Here is a 13,692-nt window from a genome sequence, read left to right as displayed (position 1 = left end):
GTATTGTTTAAACCATTTGAATGAGCCTCACACATTTTATATTCCCCACTTCACTTAATAGCCAAAATATATTCAAACTTACCAGGTATCCTTGCTGAACGGGATCATCTTTTAAGTAGCACTGGCTGAGAGTACCTCATTGTCACGATATACCATACTAATACATCAGAGTACTGACATTCCAGTGATGTACAGAAACTGTGGAATGGGGTTTTGAGGATGTATTAGTATAGAGATCTACTCCAGTGTTCTTCATCACACAATCGATCCAGGATATATCTGGAAGATTCAGCAGGTTGTAATGTTTAAGATATTCAGCAAATCTAATTTATTCACCTATTTTTCATCTATTGTGAGTATGTTTAGTTTGTTCAGGTACCACATAGCTTTCCGTGGATCTGGTCGCTGCTGAAGATGCACAATGTCAACTGAGTTCAAAATTACAGTTGAACATGGTACTGTAGACATTATGGGAAACCAAAACTTTGAGAAAGGGAGAGAGTGAGAGAGAACCTGAAATGAAAAGTGTGATGGAAGTGCAATGTATTTACAAATAAAAAGCCTCACAGCACCCATCTTAGATAAAATATTATTATTCCCATTTCAGAGAATCATACCCATTATTCCAGGCCACACAAGCCGTTGTTCAGAACTGGGAACAGAATTCCTGACTCCCAGCCTTCTGACCTAACAACTAGACAGATGATTCTCAGTCTGGGGTTTGGGGGGGGGTCACCAAATGAAATTAATGGGCAGCAGGTTTAAAACAAATAAAAGGAAGTTCTTCTTCACACAGTGCATAGTCAACCTGTGGAACTCCTCACCTGAGGAGGTTGTGAAGGCTAGGACTATAACAGGGTTCAAAAGAGAACTAGATGAATTCCTGGAGGTTAAGTCTATTAATGGCTGTTAGCCAGGATGGGTAAGGAATGGTGTCCCTAGCCTCTGTTTGTCAGAGAGTGGAAATGGATTGCAGGAGAGAGATCACTTGATCATTATTTGTTACCTGTTCACTCCGTCTGGGGCACCTGGCATTGGCCACTGTCGGTAGGCAGGAAACTGGGCTGGATGGATCTTTGGTCTGACCCAGTGTGGCCATTCTTATGTTCTTATGAACTTCTTTAAATGACCATATAGTTGGATGGGATTGGGGGAACTAAGAAACTTCCCTCTCCTGTTTGACCATTGAAAAGTCTCATTTTGACTTGAGGGAATGCTGGGGAGTGCTAATTAAATATTCTCTGCATGTGCATTTTATTGCAAGGAGAAGTAGGGAGAGTCATGTCTCTGCCTCCTACGTGCCATGTAGTAGAAACAATAAAGTATGCTTAAAATGGTGTCACACATTGATCTCTGAGAAAGGCTGTCAAAAAAAATTTGAACAGAAAATTTGTACTCAGATGGTTTGATATTTTTGTGCAAAATTTCACAATGAAGTAAACATTTTCATTTTGTTTTCATTTTAGTCGGGTATGGCTACACTTAGGGCTTAGCTACACTGGAGAGTTGCAGCGCCGGTGGTGGCTTTACAGCGCTGCAACTTACTCACCGTCCACACTTGCAAGGCACATACAGCGCTGTATCTCCCTGGCTACAGTGCTGGCTGTACTCCACCTCTACCTGGGGAATAACGATTGCAGCGCTGGTGATGCAGCGCTGCTCCGCCAGTGTGGCCACCAAAAGCGCTGTTATTGGCCTCCAGAGGTATTCAGAGGTATCCCAGAATGCCTGCTCAGCCACTCTGCTCATCAGTTCAAACTCTACTGCCCTGGCCTCAGGTGACCTGCCCTTTAAATGCCCCGGGAATTTAAAAAATCCCCTTCTTGTTTGCTCAGCCAAGTGTGGAGTGCAATCAGTGAATCTTTCCAGATGACCATGCCTCCACGTGCCAAACGAGCCCCAGCATGGAGCAATGGCGAGTTGCTGGACCTCATCAGTGTTTGGGGGGAGGAAGCTATGCAGTCCCAGCTGCTCTCCAGCCGTAGGAATTACAATACCTATGGGCAGATATCAAGGGCCATGCTGGAAAGAGGCCATGACCGGGACACGGTGCAGTGCAGGGTTAAAGTAAAGGAGCTGTGGAGTGCCTATTGCAAAGCCTGCGATGGAAACTGTCACTCTGGCGCTGCCCCCATGACCTGCCATTTTTACAAGGAGCTGGATGTGATACTTGGGGGTGACCCCACCGCCAATCCGAGGACCACAATGGACACTTCAGAGCGGGGGGGGGAAGAAGGAGGAGAGGGGGGAGGAGGAAACCAAAAGTGAGGGTACTAGGGTGGGGGGAGACACCTTGGAGTCCCAGGAGGCATGCAGCCAGGAGTTCTTCTCAAGCCAGGAGGAAGGTAGCCATCACAGCAGCCGGTACTTGGTGAAGGACAAGCAGAGGAGCGTGTTCCCGGTAAGTGGCTTTTATTTTCAGGATGGAAATGTTTCAAGAGAGGAGGGAGGGTTAGGGCTGCATGCATGCATGCCTAGATGTGGAATAGCCCGTTGATGTGGTCTATCACGTCGCGGTAATCAGCCTCGGTAATCTCTTCAAAAGTTTCAGACAGAGTGTCAGTAATGCGCTTGCGGAAGTTTATAGGGAAAGCCACTATTGTCCTTGTCCCAGTCAGGCTAACGCATCCGCACCACTGTGCCGCGAGGGGTGGGGGGACCATTGCTGCACACAGGCAAGCTGCATGGGGCCAGGACGGAATCCGCATTGCTGTAGAAGACCCTCCCACTCTTCCCAGGTGACCCGCAGCAGCGAGATATCTTCCAGGATTAACTCCTGTGGAAAATGTTGGGAGAGTGTTCACTGTAGGTGCCCGCTGCACAAAGACCAACCAGCCCTGAGAACTACGACCCTTACCTTCTGCACTCAACCCCCATCACCATGCAGTATAGGCATCCTGAAGTGCAGCAGTCATTGCACAGCACTCCAGACATGACATATTCAAACTGTGACTGTACAGTTCCCCAAATGTTGTGTGTCTGTCAATAAAGTTATTTTCTTTTCAATAAATGAATTCTTGGCTTTGAAAACAGTCTTTATTATTGCAGAAAGTCGAAAGATACCTTAGCCCAGGAAAGAAACAGGCACTGCAAATCAGCTTAGGAAAAACAGATTCCTACTAACATTGTAATCACTGCACTTCACTCCCGTGCAAGGCACCAAACATTACTGTTGGTTTTCAGCCTCAAATTCCTCCCTCAAGGCATCCCTGATCCTTGTAGCCCTGTGTTGGGCCTCTCTAGTAGCCTTGCTCTCTGGCTGTGCAAATTCAGCCTCCAGGCATTGAACCTCAGAGGCCCATTCCTGACTGAATGTTTCACCCTTCCCTTCACAAATATTATGGAGAGTACAGCATGCGGATATAACCGCAGGGATGCTGCTTTCCCCCAAGTCTAGCTTCCCATACAGAGATCGCCAGCGCCCTTTTAAATCTCCAAAAGCACACTCCACAGTCATTCAGCACCGGCTCAGCCTGTAGTTGAATCAGTCCTTGCTCCTGTCAAGCTTCCCTGTATACGGTTTCATGAGCCAAGGCATTAAGCGGGGTAAGTGGGGTCTCCAAGGATCACAATGGGCATTTCAATGTCCCCTGCTGTGATCTTCCGGTCTGGGGAAAAAGTCCCTGCCTGCAGCTTCCGGAACAGGCCAGAGTTCCGAAAGATGCGTGCATCATGCACCTTTCCAGACCAGCCTGTGTTAATGTAAATGAAACGCCTGCAGTGATTCACAAGCGCCTGGAGAACCATAGAGAAATACCCCTTCCAATTAACATACTCGGATGCTAGGTGGGGTGGTGCTAGAATAGGAATATGCGTCCCATCTATCACCCCTCCACAGTTAGGGAAACCCATTTGTGCAAAGCCATCCACAATGTCCTGCACGTTCCCCAGAGTCACGGTTCTTCTTAGCAGGATGCGATTAATGGCCTTGCAAACTTGCATCAAAACGACTCCAACGGTCGACTTTCCCACTCCAAACTGGTTCCCGACTGATCGGTAGCTGTCTGGAGTTGCCAGCTTCCAGATTGCAATAGCCACCCACTTCTCCACCGGCAAGGCATCTCTCAATCTCGTGTCCTTGTGCCGCAGGGTGGGGGTGAGCTCAGCACACAGTCCCATGAAAGTGGCTTTTCTCATCCGAAAGTTCTGCAGCCACTGCTTGTCATCCCAGACTTCCATGATGATGTGATCCCACCACTCAGTGCTTGTTTCCCAAGCCCAAAAGCGGCATTCCATGGAGCTGAGCATTTCCATGAATGCCACAAGCAATGTCATGTCGTGTGCATCAGGCAACTCACTATCATCGTCGGACTCCTCATCACTTTGGATCATAAGGAATAGCTCAACTGCCAAACATGATGTGCTGGCGAGACTCGTCAGCATATTCCTCAGCAGTTCAAGCTCCATTTCCCACAGAAATCGCGCTGCACAGAAACCGTTGGGAGAGTCACAATGGCGCCAAAAGTGGACGGAAAAACAGGGACTGCTGGGATGTGAAGCGATGCATCACGGGGCATTGGGACAGGAAGCGGAATGACCCGCACCCTTCCGTCCTCTTCCCACAACCCTCGGTACCAAAATGGGACGAGGTGCTCTGTGGGATAGCTACCCATAATGCACCACTCCCAACAGCACTGCAAATGCTGCAAATGGGGCCACACTGCAGCACTGGTAGCTGTCAGTGTGGTCACACTGCAGCGCTTTCCCTACACAGCTGTACGAAGACAGCTGTAGCTCCCAGCGCTGCACACCTGCAAGCGCAGCCAAGCCCTTAGAGCTGCACAGCGCTGCTGTGGGAGAGCTCCCACGGCAGCGCTTTGAAGTGTGAGTGTGGTCACAGTGCCAGCACTGGGAGAGAGCTCTCCCAGCGCTGCACGTACTCCACCTCCCCGTGAGGATTAGCTTACAGCGCTGGGAGCCGTGTTTACACTGGCGCTTTGCAACGCTGTAACTTGCTGCGCTCAGGGGGGTGTTTTTTCACACCCTTGAGTGAGAAAGTTGCAGCGCTGTAAAGCGCCAGTGTAGCCAAGCCCCAAGTGTTTCATTCTGGTTTTCAAAAACTTATTTCCAGTTAAGGGAGACACAGAAAATCAACCAAACAAAGAACAAACCAAAATAAAAGGATGAGATTCTGTTCTGTGCCTCTTAAAAGTGAAACACAGAACTCCCAGTGCAGGGGAAGCGAGGGCTAACGTGACTTGAAGCCAAATTTGCACTCCCTGATCCTTGGCTGCCTGAGAAGCTGAAGAGCCCCCTACGCAACCTCTCCAAAGTACCCTATGGCCAACCCACAGACCTGCCTGGAATCTCTGCAAAGTCCTGACCCCAGTCTCGCCCCCCTACTGTTGACGTGAAGTTATGGGGCTAGTTTATTACAGATAGCCAATGATCTGAGCAGAAGATATTTCGGTTCTTGTCTCAATTCAGGCTACAGAATTAGGGAAAACAGAGAGTTCTACGTCATATTAGTCCCTCTGACCTATGAGTCTATGAGTCTATGAGTCATGGACAGACTCTCAGGTGTGTAGCAAGGACACATACTGAGGACAATACCAAAATTTCAATATCTTTTTTAAAATGAATGAAAGGTTAATCAAAGATATAAAACAGAGTCACAAAGAAGAAATACAATTCTGCGGTCCCTGGTGGCAACATACCTATTCTAAAAGACAATTTAAGCTGGCATACTCACACCCTTCCCTGGAGACCTGGTTGGTAGAGATGAGGTTTGAGTGTTGAATAGCTAAGCTATATTGCCATAGCTGAGCGGATAGCTTAGCAGGAGATAGAAAGAGCAACCCCTATCCATGGTGGTTTGCCCTTTTATAGGGTTCTGGCAATGCCCTGAATATTCATATCAGTGCTCAACCTACCATGCCCAAATCTTATTTCCTTACCTAGATAAATCTTCGGGTACACTTATTCTATAGGCTAACACATTATGACATATTCATACATGTTAACATCGATTATCTCATCTCTGAAACAGTTATCTTTGGCCCAAATCATGACTCCCATGTTCTGCAGTGTATCCTGTGGTTACCACTCTCATGGTAAACACATTCAGTTCCCTAAACCCTAAGAAAACAACAATATAATCAGTCAAATCAATGAAAAAAATTATGCAATATAGCAATCTAGTCTCATAGGCTACACTATGCCTTGGCTTAAGAGGAACTAGTTGTGTTCTACAGTGTCTGTGCCAGAAGAATCCTCCTCCAGTTAGATACAGGGCTTCCACAACCCCTTTATGCCACTCTGCCATTTTTACACAGCATAAAGAGGATGAGGATCTTACTCAAAGTCACTATGGGACAGGAGAGTATGTAGAACTGAACTGAACTAGGCTATGAGGTTAGAAGGGATCTCAGAAAGTCATCTAGTCCAACCTCCTGCTCAAAGAAGGACCAACCCCTTGACAGGTTTTTGTCCCAGATCCCTAAATGGCCCCCTCAAGGGCTGAGCTCACAACCCTGGGTTTAGCAGGCCAATGCTCAAACCACTGAACTATCCCTGCTCCCCATATTAGTCTCACAGCAAAATGACTGACCAAGTATTATCATTTTATCAACTACAATTGATTAATAACATGGTAAAAGCATCCTGATCGGTTAATAATTAAATCACACCATGTTTTAATATCATGTACTGAAAAGAACCACAGGAGACACATTAAAGAATCACTTGTGGCTCGTGAGCCTCAGTCTGAGTATCACTTCTTAAGTGTCTAGCCATTCATGTACTTTCCTCCTCCAACCACTTTTGCAGCCTATATAAAAGAAAACATTTAAAACTTCTAAAAATGCTCCCCAGAAAAGTTCCGTACAAATCAATTTATTTCCTACTTCATAACAAATTAGGAAATTGCAATATTTTATGTGAGGGCTAAAGAATGGGATTATAATTACAAGCCAAAGGATCTACAATACCTTGCTCTGTGAGTGTGTTTAATTTTTGGTCTTTTTAACTTGAAATAAAGATGCAGAGGGTAGTTACTATTCCATTTTCAGTCCTGCAGGCTCATACTCAGTCACAGCCCTGGAAATTTAAAAGCCCATGTTTATTCAGGTTTTAGGGCCAGCAGTACATGGAATGTTATTTATAATCACAAGTGCCCAGATTGTTAACTTTCTTTTAAAATAAAAAGTTTACCTTTTGGTCTAAAACAACAGCTCAGTTAAATACATTTTTAGCTGCTATTTTTAGGAGACATTAAAATCTTGGAATGCTTCTCTCTATTCACTTTAACTCAAGCCCACACTTCCCCAAGAGACAAATCTTTCCATTTGCAATTTTTCTGTTGTATTTTTTGACAGGGAAGATGAAAGGTGATTGTTGCACATTAATATATGCCATAAAGAAGAAGTTTATAGTAGACTGTGACAGGACAGGAGTCCAAGTACAACACCATTATGTCAGAATTATCCTGATAAACACTGTAAAGAGGGAATATGTAGAGGGAGACGTACAATGCACCATGCTACACAATACATTACACAATGGGTAGTTGTGCCAAAAAATTAGGGAGCAGGGAAGTCAAAGACCATGACCCAAAGACTATACAGACTAAAAGCATGAGGGAGCGAAATACAAAACAGAATAAACAACATGGTGTGTGAGCGTCATAGCTGGAATATTTCATGGAACGGATAAACTTAAAACTTTTTTTTGGAAAGAGTAGTTGGAGGGTTCTTGTCTAATATACATTGTGAGGCTACTCTATGCATAAGGGGTAGCAAGAAGGCATGTGCAAAGGCAGGACTGGGCAAAAAAGTCAGGGCTTTGCCATATTATCTATATGAAAAAGTATCTTTCTTAGTCATTAGTTATAAGAATTAATTAGAAGAGGAGGAATTGCACAAAACAGAAAATATGGTAATTATTTTATTCTTTATTTTATTTTGCATTGATTCTGTTACCTATCTACAGAATTACTACATGATTCATAGGCCATAAGTGACCATCATAATCATCTAGTCTGACCTCCTCCATAACACAGGCCATAGACTTTTACCCAAAAGTTGTGACAGTGGTGTAAATTATTCTTCCCTAGTACATAAGCAAATACTATTGAACCCAAACTTCATGAATCCAAAAATAATCTTAAAATAAGATGAAAACATGAGTTGCTTTTGGTTTCCGTAACAATATTACTAATGAGAGAATTGGAAATATGCTTTCAGTGATGCCTGCCATTATCTGGCAAAAACTTTTCACTGACAATTATATTTTAAATTCCCCATTATATGTCTTATCATTTACATGCACTGTGTTTCATCCATGTAATCTGTAGAAATGGGAATTAATGGAAGACGTGTGGCTAAATCCCCTGCAGTGCTTTGAAAATTGGAACTTTAATGTCTTCTAAAGCACCGTCTGTAGGCTAGAAACAAGAAAATAGGAAATCACACAGCTGTTATGAGGACAGGAAAGGAGATAATGGCTTCCTTGCAGGACCAAAATGACAACTATAGAAGAAATGGAGGAGCATCCACAAAATAACAAAATCAATATAAAAATATGTTAATGTGGGTTGTGCCTGATGATATTTCTGTTTGGATGAAATTTTCTGATCATTTTATCATCCAGCAAAATTTATCTGCTAGGGCAGAGAGTGGAAAGCCAAAAAAGTTAAAAACAAAAACACAATGCACTTAGGTCTAGGAATACTTTACTTACAGATAGCAGCTATGCCTATGTCATAAACAGATAGCTAAGGGTTAATGTCTCTTTCACCTGAAAAAAAAAGTAACCTGAAGCACCTGACCAGAGGACCAATCAGGAAACAGGATTTTTTCAACTCTGGGTGGAGGGAAGTTTGTGTCTAAGTTCTTTGTCTTCTGCCTGAATCTCTCTCAGCTAGAGAAGGATTTTTCTATTTCCTGCTTTCTAATCTTCTGTTTCCAAGTTGTGAGTACAAAAATGGTTTGTTGTTTTGTATTTACATGTCTATAGTTGCTGGAGTGCTTTAAATTGTATTCTTTTTGAATAAGGCTGTTTATTCATATTTCTTTTAAGCAATTGACCCTGTATTTGTCACCTTAATACACAGAGACCATTTGTATGTATTTTTCTTTCTTTTTTATATAAAGCTTTCTTTTAAGACCTGTTGGAGTTTTTTCTTTAGTGAGGAACTCCAGGGAATTGGGTCTACAGCTCACCAGGGAATTGGTGGGAGGAAGAAGTCAGGGGAGACCTGTGTGTGTTAGATGTACTAGCCTGACTTTGCATTCCCTCTGGGTGAAGAGGGAAGTGCTTTTGTTTCCAGGACTGGAATTAGAGAGGGTGGACTCCCTCTGCTTAGATTCACGGAGGTTGCTTCTGTGTATCTCTCCAGGAGGGAAAAGATTTATTTCCCTTTGTTGTGAGACTCAAGGGATTTGGGTCTTGGGGTCCCCAGGGAAGGTTTTTGGGGGGACCAAAGTGCCCCAAAACACTCTAAATTTTTGGGTGGTGGCAGCAGTACCAGGTCCAAGCTGGTAACTAAGCTTGGAGGTTTTCATGCTAACCCCCATATTTTGGACGCTAAGGTCCAAATCTGGGACTAGGTTACTGACATGAGTGGCAGTGGTGAGATAGAATCCAGAAGCCAGTAGGAATATTATATTTTTCTTTTCTTGGCTAGGGGCTTTTTAGCAGAGAGAAACAGTTTGGTTTTAAAAGGGAACCAGAGAGAATTTTTTTCTCTGCTCTCTCTGGCAGCTGTGGCTTACATATTAAGCAAGCAACCATTAAGAGACTGTTAAGGGTCTTTTGTCACACAATAGCACTCCCATTAGGAGGCAAATACCAGCACTATATACATGCAAATAAAGTGGTTTTTCTGGTTTACTTTACATTGAAAAAATTAGCTAGGAAGAAAGGGAAAAAGGCACTGTTGCTAGGCAGACCCCAGGAGGCAACAGAGCCTGCAGTTCAGAAGATAAACACCGGAGGGCACCCCAACACAAGAAAACAGGAACCATGCCTACCAAGACAAAAATGGAGGCCGAAGACCAAATCAAAGAAGCTGAACACAGGCGAGAACTGGAAAAAAGACTACAAGAGATGGAGCTGAGAGAAAGAGAAAGAGAGGCAGCCTACAAAAGAGAGCAAGCAGCCAAAGATGCAGACCACCAAAAACAGCTGGAACTCCAGAGGGAAGCCCACTGACAGGCCATGGAATTAGAAAAGGCTAAGCAAAACACAGCCAACCCTAACAACCCTGCGCCAATAATTGTTCCACAGCACAGGAAATTTCCCACCTACAAGGCAGATGATGACACCGAGGCCTTCTTGGAAAATTTTGAAAAAGCCTGTCTTGGGTATCGCATCCCTGAAGACCAGTACATGGTAGAATTGAGGCCACAGCTCAGTGGACCTTTAGCAGAGGTGGCAGCTGAAATGCCTAAGGAGAACATGAACGACTATAAACTTTTTCAAACCAAGGCCAGATACAGAATGAGGATAACCCCGGATCATGCCCGTCGGCGTTTCAGAACCCAAAAGTGGAAACCAGATGTGTCATTTCCCAAACACGCCTACTACATTGGGAAAATTTATGAGGCCTGGATATCAGGACACAATGTTAAAACCTTGGAAGAACTGCACCTCCTCATACAAATGGAGCAGTTCTTGGATGGTGTTCCTGAGGACATAACACGGTACATACAAGATGGAAAACCCAAAAATCTCGCTGAGGTGGGGAAGATTGGAGCCAGATGGATGGAAGTGGCAAAAAGCAAGAAAGCTACTGTCAGGGGGAACGAATACCCCAGGGGGCACACCGACCATAAACCCTACAACCGAGGGCAGCCAAAAACCCCACCTACAACCCAAGTAAAGCCACAGACACAGTATTCTTCCACCTCACCAGTCTCCAGTAACTCACCTCGGCCCAGTGATCCATCAGATGGAAGATGCTTTAAGTGTAATGAACTGGGACATATCAAGGCCAACTGTCCAAAAAACGCCATCCGAGTGCAGTTCATTACACCACCATCACACAAAAGATCCCCAGGCCCAGATGCCTCTCAAATACCCTTGGAGCGAAGGGAAAATTTGAAAGTGGGCGGAAAGACGGTTACTGCATGGAAAGACACGAGGGCACAAGTGTCAGCTATCCACCAATCCTTCGTAGACCCCAAATTCATCAACCCAAAGGCCAAAGTGACAATTTACCCCTTCATGTCACAAGCTGTAGACTTGCCTACAGCTGAACTGCCTGTCCAGTACAAAGGCTGGTCAGGAAGGTGGACTTTTGCAGTCTATGACAATTATCCTATCCCCATGCTACTGGGGGAAGACTTGGCCAACCAGGTGAAGCGGGCCAAGCGAGTGGGAATGGTTACACGTAGCCAAACCAGGCAAGCTTCCAGACCCATTCCTGTTCCTGAGCCGTCCACAGACGCCCCATCTGTGTTACCAGAGACCCAGACAGAGGTAATGGACCCGGATTCCATGCCAACCACTGAAACAGCCACAGCACCTCCAGTCCCAGGCCCGGAACTGGAACAGCAACTAGCACCAGCAAGTGTAACCACATCTTCAAACTCAACGCCAGAGGGCACCAGCGAGCCAGAACTAGCAGAAGCAACAGACAGCCATACCCAAAAGGCTCAGCCAGAGCCTGAAATACCCTCAGGTGCACCAGCAGAGAGCGGTTCACCAGCAACGGAAACAACCCCATCACCTACATCGCTTCCAGAGGGACCAAGCCCAAGTCCACAGTCTGAGGAAGAACTGGTGACCTCAGCCTCAAGGGAACAGTTTCAGACTGAGCAGGAAGCAGATGACAGCCTTCAGAAAGCTTGGGCGGCGGCACGGAGCACCCCACCGCTTCTCAGCTCTTCTAATCGATCCCGGTTTGTTATAGACCAAGGACTTTTATACAAGGAGATTCTTTCTGGTGGACACCGGGAAGAATGACAGCCGCAAAAACAGTTGGTGGTTCCAACTAAGTACCGGGGGAAGCTCTTAAGCTTAGCCCATGATCATCCCAGTGGCCATACTGGGGTGAACAGAAGCAAGGACCGGTTGGGGAAGTCCTTCCACTGGGAGGGGATGGGCAAGGATGTTGCCAAGTACGTCCGGTCTTGTGAGGTATGCCAAAGAGTGGGAAAGCCTCAAGACCAGGTCAAGGCCCCTCTCCAGCCACTCCCCATAATTGAGGTCCCATTTCAGCGAGTAGCTGTGGATATTCTGGGTCCTTTCCCAAAAAAGACACCCAGAGGAAAGCAGTATGTACTGACTTTAGTGGACTTTGCTACCCGATGGCCGGAAGCAGTAGCTCTAGGCAACACCAGGGCTAACACTGTGTGCCTGGCCCTAACAGACATCTTTGCCAGGGTAGGTTGGCTCTCCGACATCCTTACAGATTCAGGATCTAGTTTCCTGGCAGGGACCATGGAAAAACTGTGGAAAACTCATGGGGTGAATCACTTGGTTGCCACCCCGTACCATCATCAAACCAATGGCCTGGTGGAAAGGTTTAATGGAACTTTGGGGGCCATGATACATAAATTCGTCAACGAATACTCCAATAATTGGAACCTAGTGTTGCAGCAGTTGCTGTTTGCCTACAGGGCTGTACCACATCCCAGTTTAGGGTTTTCACCATTTGAACTTGTGTATGGTCATGAGGTTAAGGGGCCATTACAGTTGGTGAAGCAGCAATGGGAGGGGTTTACGCCTTCTCCAGGAACTAACATTCTGGACTTTGTAAGCAACCTACAAAGCACCCTCCGACACTCTTTAGCCCTTGCTAGAGAAAACCTAAAGGATGCTCAGGAAGAGCAAAAGGCCTGGTATGACAAACATACCAGAGAACGTTCCTTCAAGGTAGGAGACCAGGTTATGGTCTTGAAGGCGCAACAGGCCCATAAGATGGAAGCATCATGGGAAGGGCCATTCACGGTCCAACAGCGCCTGGGAACTGTGAACTACCTCATAGCATTTCCCAATTCCTCACTAAAGCCTAGAGTGTACCTTGTTAATTCTCTCAAGCCTTTCTATTCCAGAGACTTACAGGTTTGTCAGTTTACAGTCCAGGGAGATGATGCTGAGTGACCTAATGGTGTCTACTACGACGGGAAAAAAGACGGTGGCGTGGAAGAGGTGAACCTCTCAACCACCCTGGAACGTCTGCAGCGGCGACAAATCAAGGAGCTGTGCACTAGCTTCGCCCCATTGTTCTCAACCACCCCAGGACAGACTGAACGGGCATACCACCCCATTGACACAGGTAATGCTCACCCCATTAGAACCCCACCCTACCGGGTGTCTCCTCATGCCCAAGCTGCTATAGAATGGGAGATCCAGAACATGCTACAGATGGGTATAATCCGCTCATCTACCAGTGCATAGGCATCTCCAGTGGTTCTGGTACCCAAACCAAATGGGGAAATACGCTTTTGCGTGGACTACCATAACCTAAATGCGGTAACTCGTCCAGACAACTATCCAATGCCACGCACCGATGAGCTATTGGAGAAGTTGGGACGTGCTCAATTCATCTCTACAATAGACTTAACCAAGGGGTACTGGCAAGTACCACTAGATAAACCTGCCAAGGAAAGGTCAGCATTCGTCACCCATTCGGGGGTGTATGAATTCAATGTCCTTCCTTTCGGCCTTCGAAATGCACCCGCCACTTTCCAGAGGCTGGTAGATGGTCTACTAGCAGGACTGGGAGAATTTGCAGTTGCCTACCTC

The sequence above is a fragment of the Gopherus flavomarginatus genome, chromosome 2 (genome assembly GCF_025201925.1).
Source record: "Gopherus flavomarginatus isolate rGopFla2 chromosome 2, rGopFla2.mat.asm, whole genome shotgun sequence".
NCBI lineage: Eukaryota > Metazoa > Chordata > Testudines > Testudinidae > Gopherus > Gopherus flavomarginatus.
The sequence above is the reverse complement of the archived record's forward strand: the minus strand, read 5'-3'. Positions refer to the sequence as shown.